Raw genomic sequence first — 22,966 nt, 5'->3', positions numbered from 1 at the left:
TATTATAATTAAAGAACATATTTTCTTAATTTTATTTTTGTTGTAATGAGACTTTTGCTGAGGCACAACCTATGTATGGTTCATATTAGTAAATGTTTCATATGCTCATAAGTATATTGTGTGATTGCGTGTTGCAGCACACTTCCAGTATCAGGTCAAACTAGTTAATAGCTGTGTTCAAGTCATCTGTACTTTACTCACTTTCTTCTTGTAAATGATAAACTATTGGAGAGAAGTTACTACACTGATGTTTCTATTCTGTGGTTCTTGAAACTGAACAATTACTGAAAAAGAGTGCTAAAATCTCCTACTATAGTTAAGAGATTATCAGTTTCTTCATTAAGTTCTATGAGCTTTTGCTTCATGTATTTAAAGCTCTAGTATTAGGTTTATTTATATTTTGGATGTGTCATGTCCTCTTAAGAAACTGACTTTCTTCTAATTTTAAAATTTTCATCTTTATCTTAAGAAACTTTTTTTGTACTACAGTATATATAGGAACATTGAAGAGATTTTCTTACTATCAGACAATGTTCTTATAATTACTGCTTCACATGTATCTCTTTACTTTTGTCTCTTTTCCCTTAACATGTATAAACACACACATATTCATATTTTAAGTGGGCTTCTTGAGGGAAATATATTATAGGACCATGATGTTTATTAATTCACTTTGGTAATGTCTGTCTTTGTTGTGGTCAGTACATTTATATTTAATATACTGGTACTCAGGTTTAATTCCAGAATTACAATATTGGTTTTCTCTTCATTCCATCAGTTCTTTATTTCCTTCCTGGTCTCTTTCCCTGCCTTTCTTATTAATTACAACTTTAATTTTTTTGTGTGTTTGATATTTAAAGGCACACAATATGTATTTGACATCATCACAGTTAAATATTATCCTTATGCTTTGTACAATTTTTATACATTATTTCTATGTACTTTACAAATCACACTATTGTTAAAAAATGGAAATTATAAAACTTAGAGACTAAAATGGAAAATATTTTATATTTACACACATTAAAAAATTTTTGCTCTTCATTTGTTTTTAGAGCCTGGAATTTCCAAAGTATTGCTTTGCTTTCAACCTAAATACTTTAACATTACTTTTATTGTTATCTACTGCAACAATGTGTTTCCAGCTTTTTATATTGCATGAAAATGTCTATTTTGCTTTGATTTTTGAAGAATATTTTTACTAGATAAATAACTTCAGGTACATCATTTTTAAAAATTTTCTTTTTCAACTCTTTTTCAGCAATTATGTGAAGGTGTGCCTTTATACATTTATCTTTATACATTTACCATGCTTGTGTTTCATTGATATTTAGGGGACTGTGGGACCAAGATTTAAAATATTTTGGATAATATTTGTTCACAATCTTCAAATATTTCTTGCCTAACCCTTGTTTCTTGGACTCAATTTTCATATATGTTGTGTAACTTTTTATTCCAGGAATTTCTTTGGCACAATTCATTTTCTTTCTCTACAGAATACTAAATATGCTGTATTTTACAGAGTTTCTATTGCTTTATGTTCAAGTTCATTGTATTTCTTTTCTGCAACATCTAATCTGCTTTTTATCCAATCTAGTAAAATTTTCATCTCAGACATATTTTCTTACTTTAAAAGTTTCATTTAAAAAGTTTATATTTCTATTATTGTTGATGTTTTTTTCTCTTAGTGACTTTATCAGTCAGGTATTTCCAGGATAAGAGAACCAATAAAGAAGTTATCTATATTCACATATATATGAAATCTATATCACATATATATGAATATATATAAATCACATATATATGAATATCTATATTCACATATTTATTATGGGAATTCATACATGTGATTCTGAAGCTGAGAAGTCCAATGATTTGCTCTCAGTAAGTTGCAGAACCAGAGAAGACAGTGATATAACTCAGTATGAGTCCAAAGTTTCTGAGAATCAGGGGAACCAATGGTATAACTCAATCTGAGGCCAAAAGTAAGAGAAACTGGGGGCTGATGGTGTGAGTCCTCAAATCCAAAGACTCAGCAATGTATGATTCCGGTGTTGTGGATTGTAGAAGATGGAAGTCTCAGTTTCATAATGCAGTGCAAATTCACTTTCCTTTAGCCTTTTTATTTTATCCAGGCCCTTAATGAATTAGACAATGCCTGTCCACACTGGTAAGGGAATATCTTCCTTACTCTATCTACCAATTCAAATGACAATCTCTTCTGGCAACACTTTCACAGTTAGACCCATGAATAGTGTTTATCAACTATCTGGGTTTCCCAGTCAAACTGACACCTAAAATTAACCATTGCAATGACTGTACATATTAAGATCTGTTTTAAAATGTGTTTTGTTTATTCCATCTCATCTGAGATTTCTAGTAGTGTTTATATTGATTTTTCTCCTGCTGACAGTCTATATTTTGTTTTTGCTTGTTTCTTCATACTTCTAGCGGTTTTGTAGAGGCTGCACGTTGTCAGGTCCCTTAACCACTTATGAATTTTTTTTTGGTTGCAGAAATAATTTATTTGTGGTCAGCTTACCCTTCCTACACTTTTTTTTTCTTTATTAGAATGGGTTCAAAATAGCCTTTATTTTGGGGCTATATTAACCCTACTCCTACAGCCTGATCCTTTTGAGAGTCTCTACTGAATGACTCATGAATAAAATAATGGTTTTATTGATGTGGGTTGGTTAAAGTTTCAATTTCTCCTGACCTTGGGCAATATTCAGTATCTTTTCTCAGCTCCCTTGTGTGTTTTCCTTCTCCATTAGTTTTTCATCCTATGCATGTATAACTTACTGTTTGTTCATATTTTAATGAGACTTCAATGCAGATTTCTGAGAGTTGTTCTCTGTGTAGCTCACCTGTTTCTTTTATCTGACCTATCATTACCTCAGCTTCTTGTCTGTTTTCAGTTCAATGAGACTTATTTGGTATTGTTGTTGTTGTTTCTGGTAAGTATTTCCTGACAGAAAACTGGGGTGATGATCCCTTTCATCTTATTTGTTTTTACTGTGAGGGATCACACACCTGATATGTGTACATTTGTTTATGTATGTATTTGCACAGTAGACTATTATTTATTAGATAAAATAAATGAATTATAACTACTCTCAACACTGTGGAGAACTCCTAGACATAAATGTTGAGAAATATAAGCAAGTTGCAAATGACCACATGTGGTAAAATATAATTTCATCTGTTTAAAGATAAATCAAAAATAAAGAATATATTTTTAGATATATATTCATGTATCCTAAAATAATTTCCTTACAACAAATCACAAAGATGATGAGCACATATTCCAGGTTTCTGGTTCCTTCTTAGGGGATAATGGGACAAGAGAAGACCATCAGGGGACTTAAATACTTCTGTTATTGTCAGTACTGCATTGCTGGTTGCTGGGTTCATAAGTGTTCTTTAGCATTAAACGAATATCACATCAAAAGTTTCATAGAAAGTGTTTGCTGTTTTTGTTCCTCATGTATTCTCAGAAGAGATAATCATTATCATTTTCCATATACAAAATTTGGTAGATAACCTTAACATAAAAATTTCTATTTATTTTATCACATCTTATAAGTACTAATTTATGTGTGAATGTCTGGGCTTTTAAAAATAATAGCTGTGTATCTAGAAGAAGTTAGGTAAAATATCTTCTCTTTACAGTGGTCTTCAATATGATCTTAGAGAACAAATGATTTCTAACACTTTACATTGAGTTTCTTTAATCTCTGATAGTTATTTAACCTACACATAAATAATTTAAAGCAAAGAAGTCCCATTGAAAGAAAGTTTAGTTCTTTTATATTAGAATAATCATTTCTTAGTAGAATGAAACAGACAGTATTACCCTATGTACATGTATGATTAAATGAATGGGGTGAATCTACATTGTATATGACCATAGAAGTGAAAAGTTGTACCCCATTTGTGTACAATGAATCAAAATGCAGTCTATAAAAATTTAAAAAAATCACATCTTGACAAAAAAAAATTACTACATAAGTACCTATTTTTTTTCCCCAATCCTTAATTTTACATAATTTCTACTTTAGTTTGTGTTTTGGCACTCAATAAATTCCATTCTTGCTGGCTTTTAATTGGCTAAGAGCAGACAACCTCAAATTGTTCTAACAGCAGTTAAAATCGCTATTGTTCACTTTCCTGAATTCTTAATGTCTTAGTGATATATCGGTTGACTTTATGGTTTCCTCTTGAACCATTTTTAGATACTTTATTTACTCTATTATAAACTTAATTCCTTTGATTGAATTATCTCATTTGATCTTCCAAAGAAAAGAATCCCAATATAAACAGGTCATATAATTTATAACATAGAGGGCAAGGCTATGGGGTAGGGAAAAATAGATCCAGAACATGAGACTACAGTTGGCATAAGAAAACACTGCCTGCAGGAGGAGCAACAATTATTTTTTTTACTGGCATAAAAGGAAAGGAGAAAGGGAGCAAGCAACCACAGTACTTCCTCAGAGAGAGAGATTTTGGTCAAATGGCAAGGAGAGTGATCTCTTTTTAACTATGTTAGTAAAATTTAAAACTTTACTGAATTCTTACCCTATGTCAGACATATGTTCAAAATGAAAATAAATAAAATGTCTGATAAAATTCCTCAAGGAATCATGGCTTAATTAGAAAGTAAAAAACAAAACAAGAGCAAAAATCCTGAACCACATGATTCAAATGCAGAAAAAGAGGATGTTAAGAGAATATAATCAAGAAGGCTATTTATGTAAGATTGAGAGGTGAGAGAATGCAGCCCAGAAGAGATGACATATGAGGTGAGTCTTCAAGGATAGGAAAAATTTACCAAGGCAGCAAAAGCATGTTTTTGTCAGGGAAATGCTTGCATATGAATACATAGAAGAATATTAGCATAACAGGTTGGTGATACTTCACATATTCTGGTATGCTAAAATTGTATCAGGTATATAGGAAAGCTCTGTCAAGTTTATTGAATTATATATTTTCACTTCAAAAACAAAGATACCTTTAAATCATGAAAATTTTAATGCTTTTTCTTTTCTTTCTTGAATACTCAACATTAATATGCTAAAATTTTTGTCTCTGAGTTATTAGAAAATTTGCAATATGAAAGTATTTTGTTGCATTGATGGGTGGCTGAAAACTGTTTTTGGAAAAAAATCCATAGACAATCTCTATTAATAAATGAAATAGTGACACTGAGCCTCCTGGCACTGCTAATGTTTTATAGGCATTTTGGATATCGCACATTTGTTTACAATGTCCATGACAACTTAGGGAAAAATCAAAGAATTCTTGTCATTTCCAAATTATCTATTTGTAACAAGGATAATTTATTCATCTTTTTGTAAAGTTTTAAATGTGGAGTTTAAAAAATGTATAAGAACACAGTGAGATTGTATCTACTTAATATTATGATATTATTCAAACAAATTTCCCCATCATTAAAATCTGAAAATTGGGCTGTTGCTCAAAAAAAAAAAAAAAAGAATGATTTAAATAACATTGGAAGAATGAGTAGAAATGTCAGTTTTGACAGAAAGGCTCTGTTGAAATTGTATCTCTTCAACTACACATTTGAGTTCCATGTATAGTAAGCAATTAAACTTTAAAAAACTAAAGGCTTTTTAAAAACAAATGTTATACTGAGGGTGGCACTATTCATGTGGCTCAAAAATACCTTTTAATAATGGTAGAAGACTCTGTGAAGCCACTTTGAAATTCTGACACAACTTTTTGTTATGCACTGTCAAAGTGACAGGATAAAAAGTGTAACAAATGTAGTTCTAGAAAGTAAGGAAAGTGTTGGATGAACTTTGGCCATTGTTGAAGTCATTAAAGGTATTTTTAAAGATCATTTTTATATATATGATGAAGTAATGTGTAGAATCTGTCAAGGCAGAAGGAATACTTAGCTGTAAAGATTTAATGATTTCAATGGAAAGTACTCCCCAACTGCAAATCACTATTCACAGACAAAATGTAGTTCTGTCTAATGGAGCTTCCTATTTTCCTTGCATAAGTCACAAGTGAGATATGAATTTTACATCTGATGTGAAAATATACACAGTTATGGCTCCTTTGTGACTTGCACAAAGAAGGAAACATTGTATATCTATGATAGAAACAGAAAGAACCAAGTTTTATAACTTTTCTCTAAGAAAGTACATACAAAGCCATCATAAAAAAAAGCTATTGAATGAAAGTTCTTTTTTTTTATCATCCTATATCTCAAAACATATTAAATTGTTAATGTAGGTTATCACTAGGATCTACATAATATGCTAAAATTTTGAAGGCAATAGTTTCCTCTGTAAAAGTTGGGAAACTTTCAGGGGCAGTGAATGTGAATGTGGGGTCTTTCTTAAAAGGGGTGTGTGTAGGATCTCTCCCTTGGGGCACAGAACTGCAGTCACAGCTCCAAATGCATGGACTAATTGGCCTTTAGGGAAAAGAAATTAACTGAATGTAACTTGAGTGTAAGCTTTAGATCTCTCTGCTTAATGACTCTTGACTCAGAATGTATGATTATGTATTAACTCACAGCCTTCCCATGGTATTAGTTCTGCTTAGGACTTACTTAAGAGTCACAGCTCAAAATATGTATCATTACTTTTAATTATCTTAGGCAAAGAATCTAATTTAGGTAGAACTAATCTTGTTAAGGTCTTATAAGGCCTTTATGTTTTTACCAGTTTGAAAAAAATTACTACTTCTTCCTTCCATTTGAAAAAGTTTCATGTAGCAGTGAAAGCAGTGATCTCTGTCTGGGTCTAGCCTGTGTCACATTTAGGCAATTGGATGCTCCCTTTTCCCACATGTGGTTCTGCCTGGTGCTTCTTAGGGGATTAAAGATAAGAGAGGGAGTGAATAAAGCAATGAACCTTGTACTTTAGCTCATAAAGGAGAGGAAGAAAAGACAGCGATAATTCAGACATCACAGAATTGGGAGTGTAAGCATGGCAGAAAACCCAGGTTGCAAACAACATAAAGAGTACTGTGAAGTTAGGAAATCAGAGCAAGAGAATGTTTTAATTGACTATTATTTTAGATTCAACGTAATTTTACATACGGAATATAGTATTTTTAGGAAGTTCTCCTCCTTTGTACTCTATCCTTCTACCTCTTACTCCTACCATCTATTGGAACTCTCCAAGTTCTTCCAGAAAAGCTGACCTGTTTCCCAGCACTACTATCAAATTTCATATTTTTATAGATTGGAACACAGCTGTCTGCTTGTCTGAGTTCATTATGATTCATTATCTTAGAAAATTTGTAAATCCTTTGAGGAAGGTGAACCTTTAGATTAAAACACACAGAAAAATTCTGTTTTACAGAAAGATCACGAACTATCAATATCCACTCCCCATATTAACTTCCTATTTAATTTTCAACTAGTTTTCATCTGTACAAAGAATTTTATTAAGTACAAAATTTTTAAAAATATTGCAAACTAACATCTATTACAACAAAAGGTAAATTTTTAAGAACTGTATTTTGCTAGCAAAATAATGGAACTGAAGCTGGAAAACTACCATAATATTAATTTATTAAAAATTAGTATTTATAGATTAATGTCAGAAAGAATGGCATTTTTATATTAATTATATTAGTTTTTATACTCCAGGACTAGGGAGAGATCAGATGAAAATATATTTCTCATCTAGAAAAGTTATTTATGAATTTATTTCCCCCAAATATGAGTCACAATAAGAAAACAGATTCAGTATTTAAAAACAACATTTAGAATTAAGTGAATATCATCATAAGTGTACATGACAAATTCATGCAGATTTGCTGTTTTGGTGTAGTGATACTACACCAAATATAGCAAACATTGTCAGAGACTCCTCTCTTAAAACCCCTCAAGCTTTCCTTTTATAAATATATAATCATAACAAGTCCATAGGATTAGATTTATTCCCATGATAAGATTCACAATGATGATTATTCCAAGTAGCATTTGGTTCACTACGAAGAAACCTGAAACCACTTAATATATTTTCCTTGCTAATTAAACTGACAAAAGTAGAAAAACTACTTTTTTCCTTAGACTATTTCATGTTTTTTTAAATTTATAATTTCATCATTTTGAATTACTATTTGGCTAATGCCAGGAAGTAAATGTAAAACTGCTAATATTTAATATAGCTTTTAGTGAAATATAATTCATTAATAACAAATTACATATTAATAAAATTACTAAATGTGATAGAAAGAACAGTATTCAGAACATTCAAAAAGACAATTTGCTGTTCCTAATGATCTTATGGTAATATCCTTGAAATGTTTGCCTTCTCTGAATATTTATTGGGCAAATAAATCCAAATAAATTTGCCTTTCACCCACTTCTACACCCAAATACCTAAAACATTGATCAAAATTGAATTGTGAAAATGCTTAGGTACTTTAGAATTTTGTGATATAGAAGTTCTTATTGACTTTGAATTCTGTCAAGTAACAGGTTGAAAAAAGTAAAATCTCTGCTTTTCTGTGTATCCTTTCATCGATAAATGGGACACATTAAGATTGATGCTCGCATCCGGCAGAGTGTTATGTAAAGCTAGTGCATAAAGATTGTGTAGTCCAATAGGTAAACAATACTAAGATGGGAATTCTGAGATTGAACCAGGAGAGGGAAGGGAGCAGGTGTCGGGAGAGGGAAGGGGAAGGAGAGGTACTGGGGTCTGAATTAGAACAACATAGATTCTATGTTTGTATAATTATGTCAAAATGGATTATACTGTCATGTGTACCTAAAAAGAACCTATTGAAAAAAGAAAATGAAAAAAGAGTTAAGGGAGCAGCAGTATAGCAGTATCTATCTATCTATCTATCTATCTATCTATCTATCTATCTATCTATCTATCTATCTATCTATCTATCTATCCTCTTATTTATCTATCTATCTATCTATCTATCTATCTATCTATCTATCTATCTATCTATCCTCTTACATAGTTGATGTTTGGCCTTTAGATTTCTCAAATTTTGTTCTCTTGGCATTCTCTAAAATTGGTATGTCAATTTGATGTTAGAGTAAACATATAAAATATTTTAAATATTAACCAGAGTCAACTGTCACCCTTGACTTAACATGTAAAAACACCTTTGGAAAACAGTGATCAAATTCACAGGGAAAAAAGAAGGGTTTGGTCTAGAAGAATGTTTGGGAAAGGTGAAACTAAAGTAAATATTTTTCAGAGGCTCCAAGTTTCTCTGAATGAATGAATAGGGCACATGGCAGTAAACATTATAAACAGAAAGTCAAAGAGTCCACTTTCTACCATCTATTTTCAGTTGAAACCATGAAAGACTGAATGGCAGCGGAAAGAGCACAAGGGATAGAATGCAGGTGTTCTGGTTGAGGAAACGCTTGAGAAATGGACTGTGTTTTGGATGGTATTTCAGAAAGAAGCAGAACATTCGAGCAGGAAAAATGTTTCAGAAAATAAACAATACTTCATAAAAATATTTCAGAATACTAAACCAAAAAGAGAATTAACAAGAATTTCCAGGTATGCACAGATTCAGGAAAATATAACTCAGAATGAGGAAAAAAATCCCAATCAACCAAACCTCATACTCATATGAAATATACAACAAATACGTCTAGTAAAGAACATTAACAGATTCATACATTCAAGAACCCACAGGAAATATTACACATATTTAGTAGTAAAAATAAAAGAGATTTTTAAAAATTTCAAATCAGAATGTTAGAGATGAAAACTTTAATGCCTAGGATGACATCCAGAAAATCATGCATTTGGTGATAACATTTTTGATGAAATACCAAAGGTAAAATCAATGAAAGAAAGAACTGATAAGCTGGACTCCATTAGAGTTCAAAATTTAGTCTGGAGATGTAGTTCAGTGGTCAAGTTCTTACCTAGGATACCTGAGGTCTTGGATTCAATCCCAGTACCAGAAAAATAATGATTTTAAAAATATGTTCTATGATACTGTCAAGAGAATGAAAAGACAAGCCAGAGATTATGAGAAAATATTTATACAAGACTACTATCCAAAATATAAAAAAATGAATTAAAATATAAACTATTTAAAACATAAAATGTTAAATTATATAAAGGACTGTTATCCAAAATATATGAACTGTTAAGACTCAACAGTAAGAAAACAAACTCACTACAAAATGGGCTGAAGATCTTATAGATACCTCATTAAAAAGAAATGCAGACAACAGATAAGCCTATGAAAAGATACTTCAGTTCATAAGTCATGAAAGAAATGCAAATTAGAATAATATAAAGATACTGCTGCACACATGTAGGATGAACAAACTGCAGAACACTGATACCACCAAATTCTGGTGAGGATGTGGAAGAGCAGGAAATCAATCTCATTCACTGAGGATGGGAATGCAATATATGCAGCCACTTTGGAAGATAGTTTGACAATTTCTTAGAAAACTAAACATATTCTTACCATAAAACTTAGCAAACATTCTCCTTTGTACCTGCCCAAAGACTTTTGGGCTTATGGTTTGAGTTTCTTGGATCTAAAATTTTTTTGTTTTTCAAAGTATTCTGTCTCCCCACTCCTTTTAATTTGGGAGTAAAACTACGTTTATAATATGCTATTTGAAGTTATGCATGGCTCCCAGATACTCTGCTTCTTTCTATTGCTGTTAATTCTTTTGTGTTGTTTCATTTTTAGATACTTCTATTGCTATGCTTTCAAATGCATTGCTTTTTTCTGCAATATTTAATCTGCTAATCATACTAATATGTTATAAAATTAGATATTGAAGGCTTTTTTGTCATAAATAGACTTACTTTTTAGAGGTCCAAAATATATGAGTCAAAAATTAATAAAACTGCAGTGAGAAACAGACAAATCTATAAATATTTTCAGAAATCTCAGCACTTTATTCCCAACAATCTATAGAAGAAATAGACAGGAAACCCGAAAACAGAAATTTGAGCACACTTTCAACCAAATTGACCTACTTGACACTTGTAGAAGAGTCCACTTTATAACAATAGTATACAAATCATTCCCATGTACACATGAAACACACCAAAACACACCCAAGTCTTTGGTATAAAACAAGTCTCAACGTACTTAAGAGGGCTTAGCTTCCACAAACATTTTCTTTGACATTATGGAATTAAAATAGAAATGAATAACAAATAAATCCAAAAAAATGCTAATATAATTTAAAACTAAATAACATATTTCTAAATAGTTAAATTTCCAAAAGGGACAAAAATATAGGAGAAAATTGAAAGTGTTGGTAAAGAATTTTATACTACAGAATAGAGTTTTCATAAGGATTACATTGAATTTGTAGATGACCTTGAATAATATGGATATTTTGACAATATTAACTCTTCCAAGTCCATGGCCCCAGGTAAATATATTTTGTTTATGTCTGTCTTCTCAAGTTTTTTCATCAATATTTTGTATTTTTCAGCACACAGATCTTTTATCTCCTTAAAGTTATTCCTAAGTATTTTATTTTTTGGATGCTGTTGTAAATTGAATTGTCAGTTTGTTTCTTAGAAGTTTGTTGTTAGTATGCAGACACACTACTCATTTTTATATGATTACTTTGTATCCTGAAAACAGCTGGACGTTTGTTTTTGTTTTGGTGGATGCTTTAGGGTTTCTACATATATGATCATTTTCAATTAGAAAGAATTCATATGCAAGCACTAAACATGTTGAGTAGCCAAAGGCATCTACAGTAAAAGAACAAACTTGAAGGTACAACACTGATCTCAAAAGGTAATATAAAACTATAATAATCAAAATAGCATGATACTGGCTAAAACAGACATAAAGGTCAATGGACTAGAATTTAGACCCCAGAAATAAATCCACATTATATACTGTGAACAGACCTTTGACAAAGGTGCCAAGAATACAGTCTCTTCAACTGCTACTGGGAAGAATTAAATTTTGCCCTTACTTGCCAGATATGCAAAAATCAATTCAAAATGGAGTAAAATTTAAATGTAAGACTTGAACAGGTAAACCTTATAGAAGAAGATCGAGGGGAAGAACTTGTTGACATTGGTCTTGGTACAGATATTTTAGAGTATAATTCCAAAAGTACAGGTGACAAAAGCAAAAATAGACAAGTAGATGGTACTTAACTAAAAAGGTTTTTCACAGCAAAAGAAATAGTCAATAGAGTGAAGTAATAACTTTATAATGAGAAAAAATATTCACCAACTACATATCTGACCAAAATCGATCATGTAAACTATATATGGTATCAGAACAATGTAATAGTAAGAAAACAAATAACCCAGTTTAAAAAAAATAGATAAAAGTCTTGAATAGACATTTCATAAAGAAATGGCCAAAGAAATGACTGATAGGTACATGAAAAAATTCTTAACATCACTATTCATCAGAAAAACAAGAATTAAAACCAAAAAGAGACATCACTTCATAGCTGTTAGAATGGATTTTGTCAAAAAGACAAAAAATAAAAAGTGTTGGTGAGGATGTGGCGAAAAGGGAATCCTGTGCATCATTAGTGGTGTATAAATGAGTGAGACCATTATGGAAAACAATAATGGAAGTTCTCAGAAAATCAAAAATAAAATTACCTTATTGTAAAATGAAATTAGCATTTTGAAGGAATGTCTGAATTCATTTGTTATTGTGGAATTACTCACAATAGCCAAGATATTGAATAAATCTTAGTGTCCATTAACAGATGAATTGAGAAAGAATATGGTATATGTACACAATGGAATAGTGTTCAGTCTTAAAGGAGAAGGAAATCGTCATTTGCAAGAAGATGGATTAACTTGGAGGATATTATGCTAAATGAAATAAGCTGGACACAGATAGGCAAATACTACATATCTCACATGTCAAATCCAATGAAATCATGTTCCTGACAGTAGAGTAGAATGATGATTACCAAGGACCAAGGGAATAGGGACTAGGGAGATGTTTCAAAGGGTAAAAAGCTTCAGTTAGAAAGAATAAATTCTGAAGATTTATTGAATGACATGACAATTATAGTTAATAATGTGCAGCATTCTTAAAAATTGTTGAGAGTAGATTGTAAATGTTCTCACTACATAAAGAGGTGATGTATATGTTAATTGACTTGATTTGATTATTCTATCATGTCATACAGGACAACATCATGTTATACCTCATGACCATACATAGTAAAAAGGAAAGTACAGAATTGAATGAAAATGAAAACACACACAACAAAATATGTGGTATGCAGCATAAAGAAGTACTTAGCTGGAAATTTATGCCAGTAAATTAGAAAAGAGTCTAAAATCAATGACTCAATTTTAAAAAGTGGAAAAATAAGGGCAAATTAAAACCAAGACAAGCCAAAGAAAGAAAATAATGATCAATGAAAGAGAAATGGAAAACTAGAAAAAGTCAATGAAATCAAAAGTTCTCATTTAGAAAAAAATAAAATTGGTTAGTTGGATGAAACTTGACCCAGACTGATAATGACAAAAAAGTAAAAAAAAAAAAAAAAAAAAAAAAAAAAGCAACAACAACAACAAAAAACATAAATTTCTAATGCCAAGAATTAAAGAAGTTAGACTATCATGTTTTTGGCACATATTAAGATGAAAAAAGGGAGAAATATAAACAACATTATCACAATACTTTTGGCAAGTTACTTGAAATGAAAAAAATATCCTGAAAATACATAAAAATACAAGAGGTCATGTAAGAAGACAGATAATCAGATGAGGCCTATATCTACTAAAGAAACTGAAGTTCTAATTAAAACCTTCCCTCTAGCCTGCATAAAAACCTCCAGGTACATAGAGTTTAATGAAAGAATTCTACCAAACATTTAATGAAGAAAATAATATAGGTTTTATACAATGAATTCAGAAAACTGAAAGGAAGAAATAATTCTCAATTCATTCTTTGAGGTCAACATTATTTTAATACCAAAATTAGATAAAAATACTATAAGAAAACAATACTACAGGGAGATATTATTTATAAACATGTAAATCCTTATAAAATGCATTAAACTGAATCTAATCATTTATTATTTCAAGAATCTAAATGTAAAGTTGGTTTATTATTTTAAAAATTCAACCAAAGTAATTTACCATATAACATATCTTTGGGTTCATAGAAAGCATTTTAAATCCAATGTTCATTCCTGCTTTTACAACTAGAGGAACAAGGGAACTCCTTCAGCCTGCTAAGTACATCTACTAAAATGTTCAGTGAATGTTGTCTGCAACAGGAAAAGACTGAGTGCTTTCTCTTGACACTAAGATGGATCCTCTCAACCATCTATTCAGCATCATGCTGCAAGTTCCAGACAGTGCAATAAGGCAGAAAAAACTAGACATTCAGATTGGAAAAGATGTAGAACTGTCTATTTTCAGATACATGCTTGCATAATGTGGAAAACCCTATGGCTTTTGAAAAGAACAAAAACAGCAAGGAAATTAGCAAGGTTGCGGGACATAGGATCAATATACAAAACCAATCAATTGTATTTCTATATACTAACAATAACTAATCCAAACTGAAATAAAAATGTCATTAAAATAGCACCAAAATATGAAATAGGAGTAAAGCTGATAAAAGATTCCAAGATTACTAAAATAACGAGAACTCAAATAAATGGAGTGAAATGCTGCATAAATGGATTAAAATAGTCAATATTAGTAAAAAGTCAGTTCTTTATCTCTATATTCAACAAATTTCCAAACAAAATGAAATCAGGTCGTATTTTGTGGAAGAGTATGAGTTGATTCTAAAATTCATATGGAAATACAAGGGGTCTAGAATAGCCAAAATAATCCTACAACAGAGAGCAGAGCTGGATGAAAAAGGCTACCTGACTTCCAATCTTATTATAAAATTGCTGCAATCAAGAATGTGATTTGGCAGTTTAGATGGACAAGGAGATCAATAGAAGAGAGTTCTAAAATAGGCAGGCATGTATATACTCAACTGATACTTGATATACTAGCTTTAAGCTAGTATATCAGAGAAAGATACACTTTCAAGAAAGAATGCTGGAATAATGGGACATATATATGAAATAGTAAAATTTTGATTCATACTTATATTAAACTCAAAATAGTCACAGAATAAAATATAAAACCTAAAACTATAAGTTTTCTAGGAGAAGTACTTTTGTAGTTGCTTTGAGCAAATATTTCTAAGGTATGGAACCAAAGGCTTAATTCATAAAAGAAAGTTATTGAAAAATAGAACTCCATCAAAATGAAGGACTTCTGTTTTCTGAGATACTTTGTTAAGGCAATTTAAAAAAAGCTGCAGAGTGGAAGAAAATATGCAAATCATTATATGATCAAGGACTTGCTTCCAGAATTTTAAAGAACTCTCAAAATTCTATAATAAGAAAATCAACAACACATTTACAAACATGGGCAAAATAATAGCTTATAAAATGCAAGTCAAATAAGGACAAAAATCATGAAATTACTTTAGCCATTGAGGAATCCAACTTTACACAAAAATGTCATAGTAATCACTAAATATATATCTGGATGTAAAATACTGAACTGCAAAGATGAGTGTTTTGTCAAAGATATGGAGCAACTTGAATTCTCCAACTCTGCTTTGGATAGGAAAGTAAAACATTAAGAAACCACTTTGAAATACAAGTTAACAATTTCTTAAATCATTACACATACTCTGATCACGGTTTAGGCATACCTCTCCTATTAACCCAAGATAAACATTCATAGAAGCTCTATAGTAATAACTAAAACATGGAATCCCCTGATTTTCCCTCAATGGGTGAATAGAAAAGCATTGTGATACCACTTAAAATGGAATACTAGTGAGCAATAAAAAGGAATGACCTATTGATGCACCCAACTATTTGTTTAAATTTCAAAATAATCAGTCTGAGTGAAAGAAGACAATTACCATAAGAAAATAAAAGAATATATTGAATGATTCCAGCTATATAGGGCTCTAGAAAATGTAAACTGATATATACTGACAGAAAATAGATCAGCTCAGTCTTTGCCTGGGGTTGGGGATACATGGATAGGAAGTGGATAGAGATGATAGGTGTATCTATAGAAATTTTGTGTGTGATGAATATGCTCACCATGTGAATATTGTGATGGTTTCATGTAACAATACATATGCTAAATGTATCAACTGGTACACCTTAAATATTTTATTATATTCCAAATATACACCAACGAACCTTTTGAAAAACGCTTGAGTAGATAATTTAGCAGTATAATTTACTTAATTGGAGTAATAGATTTTATTTTTTTTCTGTACATTTTAGCCATGGAAAATACGTTATTTATTTTTTCTAGTCTACCCTTTTAGCTCCCAAACAAAAGTAAATTAAGAACTAAACTGATAACCATTTTCTTCATCATTTCTTTAGGTGTCACTCTTTATTCTGTTATTTATGACATCAGTCATGGAAACCCACAGATACAAGGTGGTAACAAAGGCAAAGAGTATAGGAAATCTCTTTAATCTGCTTCTTTATATGTGAACATTGTTTGCATATGGAATCTCAGAAATGGCATGGTTATGGTAACTGAGATTACTAATGCTATGGTAACTTTTGTTGATTTTATAAGATAAAAATATGTAGTCAAAAATCATTTGTTTTAAAAGGTTACTGGTGCTACAGGAGAGAGATTTATTAATTCAGATTTTAAAAATTAAACTGCACATAAAGAGAGGAAGAACATATCACCACTTGGTTCCAATTGACTTGATCACCAACATAGGGCTTAATACATGCTGCGTTAGCCTTAATTATTCTAATTTATCACATCCAAGATACTTTTGATCATAAGACTCACCAATTTTTTTAAGGTTCAGTAATAAAGGAACAACTGTCAATTAGACTGCCATAACTTTGCATTACATCTGGATGTCAGAGAGATTAAAAGTTGTTTGCCTATATATTATATGCTTTTTCTCAAAATGGAATAGGTGAAGTTGGGCAAGAAGGCAGGAAGATATTCTTGCACTATGTAGCAAATACCTTTGTGTGCTCCTCTTTCAGAAATGTTAAGAAAGCCGCATATCTCTGTAGGGATGCATAAAACAAGTGACCTGATTTCATAATGTACCTTCCTTTGAGGAAATGGCCATAAATAAGACATTCTAAAAGTTGTAAATTAGATTGATTCAATCCCCCAAAGAAAATATAAGTAGGGAATAGAAATGATCAAAAGTACTTATCACTTGCTTTTTGTACTGTGAAACAGCAGCATATGTTCCCACAGAGTATTATTTTGTATCTAGTGGCTATTAGATGGAATTATATTTCAGTCTAAAAATTATTATAAAAGGTTTGACCTGAAACCTTTCTGCACTATATAACTACCAACAAAAGCAACAACAAAAGAAACCAAAAGCAAAAAACAAAAAACAGATCACAGAAAGAAGGTGCTGCTATATTGCATTTCTAAAGAAAGAAAGAAAAAGAAAAAACAGAACAAGAGGTGCTGAGTATATTTCTTATTCTCTATCCTAAGATTTCCTATCCTGAGATGTTCTTTCTATGGATTTTACCAACTTATTACACACACACACACACACACACACACACATACAATATTTCTCTAACACAAGAAAAATATTAAATCTCGTTGCACTAAATTCCACCATGGGCATATGCCTCTACCACTGACATCAAGTATATAGGCAGAGACAATGCAAAAAGTACCAAATGAAGAAAACAAATAGAAGACAACCTTTACTTTGCCATCCTATAAAATACGAATTGCGCTTAGATATGTTGAAATCATAAAATGAGTAATCTTAGGTAACAATGAGCTTTAAGACAATTCAGAACTACTTTGATTATACATTGAGCATATGGAAACATATGCATATATAAAGAGTATTATCAACTTAACAGCATAGAAGGGTATAAAGTTATGCCATCTAACTTCACAGTATATTTTATAAAAATATGATCATAGAGATAAATAAAACTCAACTAATGTTACCTGTAAGATATAGACAAAGGAGGTTTTTTTAAACAATTTGGGATTTCTCACTGTCCTGCCATCTCAGTGACATCTGTTTTCAAGTTGTATGATGCCCTGAGAGATTCCAAAGACAAAGATGGAATTATGTCTCTGGTTACTCACTTGGTGAGAACATGAGAGTAAACTAATAAATTTATATGTGGTCTTCTGTGTCCTGGGTGTCATAGGCATCAGAGACACAAGATAAACTTTCTTTTACATCAGCTATCTGACGAGAAAGACTAAAGATAAATCGATATGAGACATCCTTTGAATTTCAGGATAAATTCTGAAGTGGGAAGGAAACAAACCCTCCACACAAGAATAGATGAAATTAGACATTTATAGAAATATTCCTGATGCTACAAACTAAATTATGGCTTATAAACATGTGAGTAATGAATCTAAGGGCTCTTCCTAAAACTTCAAAAATAATTGCCAACAATTTTAATACTAATATAATAGAATATAATAGAATATAATAGAACAAATATAAGAAAACCTAAGATTTTTGGAAAATGTTATACAGGATAATAATATAATATATAATATGAAATGATTTTTATATTAATTATTTTTATAATAAGTATCTTTAAAAGTAGAGATCAATAATAATTATAAAATTACTATTGAAGAAATGATGCTCTTAAGGTTGGTAACATCCACAGGGATATTTTGCAAAGAGGGGACAATCCATTCCTCTGCAGTGACAGGACAGTTATAACCTATAAAGAGACCCACTCACTTTGCTCTAACTCTGTGCTTAGAGTCCCCCAGCTTTCTGATTAGTCAGACCTGGACTGAGGCAGGCCATTCCCTATGTGTATAGAACAATAGTCCTGGTTACTAGAAAATGGTCACAGATTTTTCATATACATCATGGCAACCCTGGTTGAAACAAATCAGGGAAAAAAACTGTGTTTCTTAAACTTTGGTACATACAGACAGACATGACTGCATGAGACCCTCCTAAGGTGAGACCATACTCTGAGGTACAGCCTCAGAGTCACTCAGCATCATTTTTACAACCTAAATGTCTACACATATGTGGTCTCAGGCTTAGAATTCTTTTAATATATTAGTTTATTTCTGCTTCCTTTTGAGTATGCATAGTTACTTATTATGTTGATAGATAAATTAATTCAATCAACAAATGTTCAGCATATACTGTTAGGAATTAATTTAAGAATCATTTATAGTGATAAACGGATAAAGTTGAGAAGGACCAAAGAAAGAGATAAGTAAGGGTTTATACTTCGGGTGACTCTCTAGGTGGTTATGTGTAGTTGCAGTAAAATCATTTTATGTAATTACATCTATGGTGAGCATAGTTCTCGAAGCCTACTCTAGATCAAAGCTGTGGATCAAGGTACTAAGCAATGTCAAACAGGCTAAACAAAGGAGTGACACCGGAGGCAATAATTATATCTGAAGTCCAAATTAAACATCAGATTGATTGGGATAGGAGTGACAGGAAAACCAGGAGTAAGGCCTGGGGAATGATAGACACCCTGCAGACAAGGAGCATATAGCAGGGCCTCTAGGAAACAGTGCAGAGGATTTTCCAAAGGTAATGCAACTTCAGTAAAATTGTCTTTTACTTAAAGTACATCTCTAGTCTTATTTGCATCAGATGTAAGAGAGTCAAGCTAATGTCATGGTAAGAGACTTGAACTATGATAATGGCAGACAGAATAAAATGGAAGAAGTAAGTTGGAGAATTTTCAACAGCTGACAGATTGGGAAAGACAGTTTTTCAGAAATTAGTGATGCCAAGAGTTGGAGGAGGGTGCTTGGATGTGAGTTAGGGCGGAGGGTGTAACAAAGATGATAAGAATGGTAAGTTGGACTTGATTGCTATGTATCAAATTTTCAAAATTACTGAAAAATATGATATTTAAACATCCAAAGAATTTTAATGGCATGCATACTACTAATGTTTTCTTACCTAAATTTCCAAATTAATATCAAAAAAGAACTGTATATAAGAATATTTTAAAAATTCTAAATTGATCTTTCTCTAGTGGGTTAGTATGTTGCTGTCCTAGTTCAACTAATACCAATATGGCAATAATAGGCATACGAAATATAGCCTCAATTCATAGTTCAATGAGTTAGGAAGGCACATACTGCTGCTTAGATTGTGTGTACTGTGGTAGATTTAAAAATTAAATATCAGAATGAGATCTCAAATAAAGAGATTCCAAGTTTTTTTCTTAGATAAATAAAATTTACCAGCAGCTATATGGGTTTTAAATCACCATTAGAAGAGATAAATATTGGAAAAAAATTTAAGTTTATAGTAGAATTCTCAGTGGGAATTTATGGGTGATGACCATATATAATTTCACAGAAATCTAAGACTGAGAGTTAAAGAATTTGAGGTTAGGGGGAATATAAGATTTGACTAAATTCACTCCTGAGTCTAGTCCTTTGAGAAACATTTCTGACATGTAGTTAGAATCTAAGTGAGATGTAGGAACCATCCAGTACTAGGCACAGGTTCAGTTCAAGGTACACTGAGATTGTCCACAACTTTGGGGTTAATGTTGCTTCTTTTAGTCCACTGAATTTTTGGGGGGATTTAGAAAAGAGTTAGAAACTTCTGATGGGCACACTGATACTTTATATCCTCATTATGAATATCAATATATAGATTTTGATCTCACAATCAATATCAAGGAAGAGATCTATGAAAACTGCAGGCTGATTCACCAGAAATATCAGATGAGTCTAAACTGATCTAAATAAAGATCTCAGTCATTTATGGATTATCCTTTGATTCATGCCCTGGTGACTTGCCTTACACACTAATATTCCTAACACTCAATCATTGAGATTTTAAATGCATCCAGAAAAATCTTTGTTCTGATTAAAGTGTCAATACCTCTTTGTGACTGAAAAGTGGCATGGAGAATTGAAAAGACTGCTAGTTTCAAAATCTGGAGATTTGGTTTTGCCTCTACAGTTTTCTAGCTGTTTGGCCTTGCATAGCATATGTATACAGTCTCTCTACTGAGACAGATTAAGTGGTCCTAGGACAGTTCTGGAAAGGTTGAAAATATGATAGCAGTTAACTGAATTCAAAAGTGAATAATATAATCTTCCTGTTTCCCTAGAAATACATAATGCCTCTGAGTATAAGAGTAAATATGTAAATAAAATATTTCCTTCCATAGTTGGCACTATAGCAGAAGTTTGAAAATGTAAAGACCTTGGAATGAAGAAGCATCCAGCATTAACCAGAGCAGCACACTCACATGTCTTAGTCTAGCCATTTCTTGCAGTCTCAAGGTCCCATGTACAAATTGATGCCAGGCTATGGGCTATGTAATCTCTTAAGATTCTTTCTGCACCTGTCACCTCTGGGTACCACCTGAAATGAGGATACCTCCCTTGTCTCAGTAATATTAAAACAACTAGTAGATCATAAAAGTAATTTTCTTGACTCCATAATACACTGCTCTCATGTGAGATCTAAACATTTATTGATTCCTAGACCCACTCACTGACTCTTATTCCCAGATCTTCTGTCAATCTAATGATTAAGTAATTTGATTTTAGTTTGAGAGACAAATACCACACAACTCCGATTCATTTTTAATTCCTACAGCCCTTAGTGACTGGCAGTTCCAAATAAACAGCATTAATAAATCATCAATCTGTAACTAAAGAGCAGACTCTTTCAGGAACATTTGCCAGTTGCAGACTGTGGGAAATCTCAGAGGAATATTTGTCATTCTCACAGTTACAATGGGACACAAGAGCAGTCATTTGAGACAACTTGGCTAAGGACTGAGGGAAAAAACCCAAATTATTGCAAAAATGACTATGAATTGAAAATTGGTGCTTTTTATTTGCAATACACATATAAAAAGAGCAAAAAATTACTTAAAGTCCTGGTTTCCTAATAGTCATTTGATGGAGTGTAACAAAAGATGATTTGTAAATGCTATCCGAAAGAAAGATAAGGAAGAAGTAAAAAGGAGAAGAAATTGAATGTGTTCTTCCCTCCCACCTCACCACCAGATTTCAGATGAGTTTGGAAAGGTCATTCACATAATTATTACAGTAACTGGTTCAAGGCCTTTTGAGCACAGCTGATCTGATTGTGTGTTAATGGCTGCAGAAGCAAGATAAGGAACATGTAAAGTTGAAAAAAAATCTGCCTGTAACACTATTTGCTAACACTATTAGCTTTCAGGATTGTCACAGTAGATAAACCTATGTTGCTTTATAGCATATGACTTTTTTATTACGGAATAACCTCAAGGTTGCCCTTGTGCGTGGGGTCACTTAAGCATCAGTGACCAGATTTTACTTTTTGTTGGTGGTGGCTATTTGACATATCTAGTGATCTTTCTCCTGTCTGCAAAAGGTCACATGGGGAAATGAAACCTGCCAGAAAACTACAGTCAATGTAAATGTGGTAAGAATTTTCAGGGCAAAAACAAGTGAACAGCATCTGGATACATTTATCTGACCGAACCAAAGGCAATAACAGAGTTCTGTAATGAAAGATGGACCACATTTCTCAGGCCTGAAGTCAATTCAGCAAACTTAGTCAGTACCTGATGCATATAAGAACACTCCAGGATTCCAAAAATTCAGCACAGTAAAGAAGACAAATGTATACAGCTGTCCCAGTGGGGCAGGGAAAATGGTGAAATACGCATGGCCATATATATATAGTTGTTCCAAAGGCAAGAGATTGGATCTCAAGAAAAAAGCAGGTTGGATTTAATGGAGAAGTAACATCTTAACTAAGCCTTGTAGGTAGAACAGCATGGCAATGGTGGGCTATTTTAGTTTAAGGACACATATTACAGAACCATAGATGTGGAAAAGCATGTATAGATGAGGTTTAGGGAAGGCAGTGACTCATTAGGAGATGAGTCTGAAAATGTAAAGTAGAAGTGGGGTTGATTTTTAAATTATCCCTTCTCAGTTCTGGCCTTAGGTACTGTGCT

At 31.9% G+C, this 22,966-nt stretch overlaps 1 protein-coding gene across 1 annotated transcript in view; it reads right to left on the bottom strand.

Annotated features, from left to right (window-relative positions):
• Cntn5 (contactin 5) overlaps positions 1–22,966 on the bottom strand; it is a 1,239,665-nt gene that overhangs the window by 300,774 nt on the left and 915,925 nt on the right. The window lies entirely within an intron of this gene.

This window comes from Sciurus carolinensis, chromosome 11 (genome assembly GCF_902686445.1).
Source record: "Sciurus carolinensis chromosome 11, mSciCar1.2, whole genome shotgun sequence".
Taxonomy (NCBI): Eukaryota; Metazoa; Chordata; class Mammalia; order Rodentia; family Sciuridae; genus Sciurus; species Sciurus carolinensis.
This window is presented reverse-complemented; position numbering and strand designations above follow the sequence as displayed.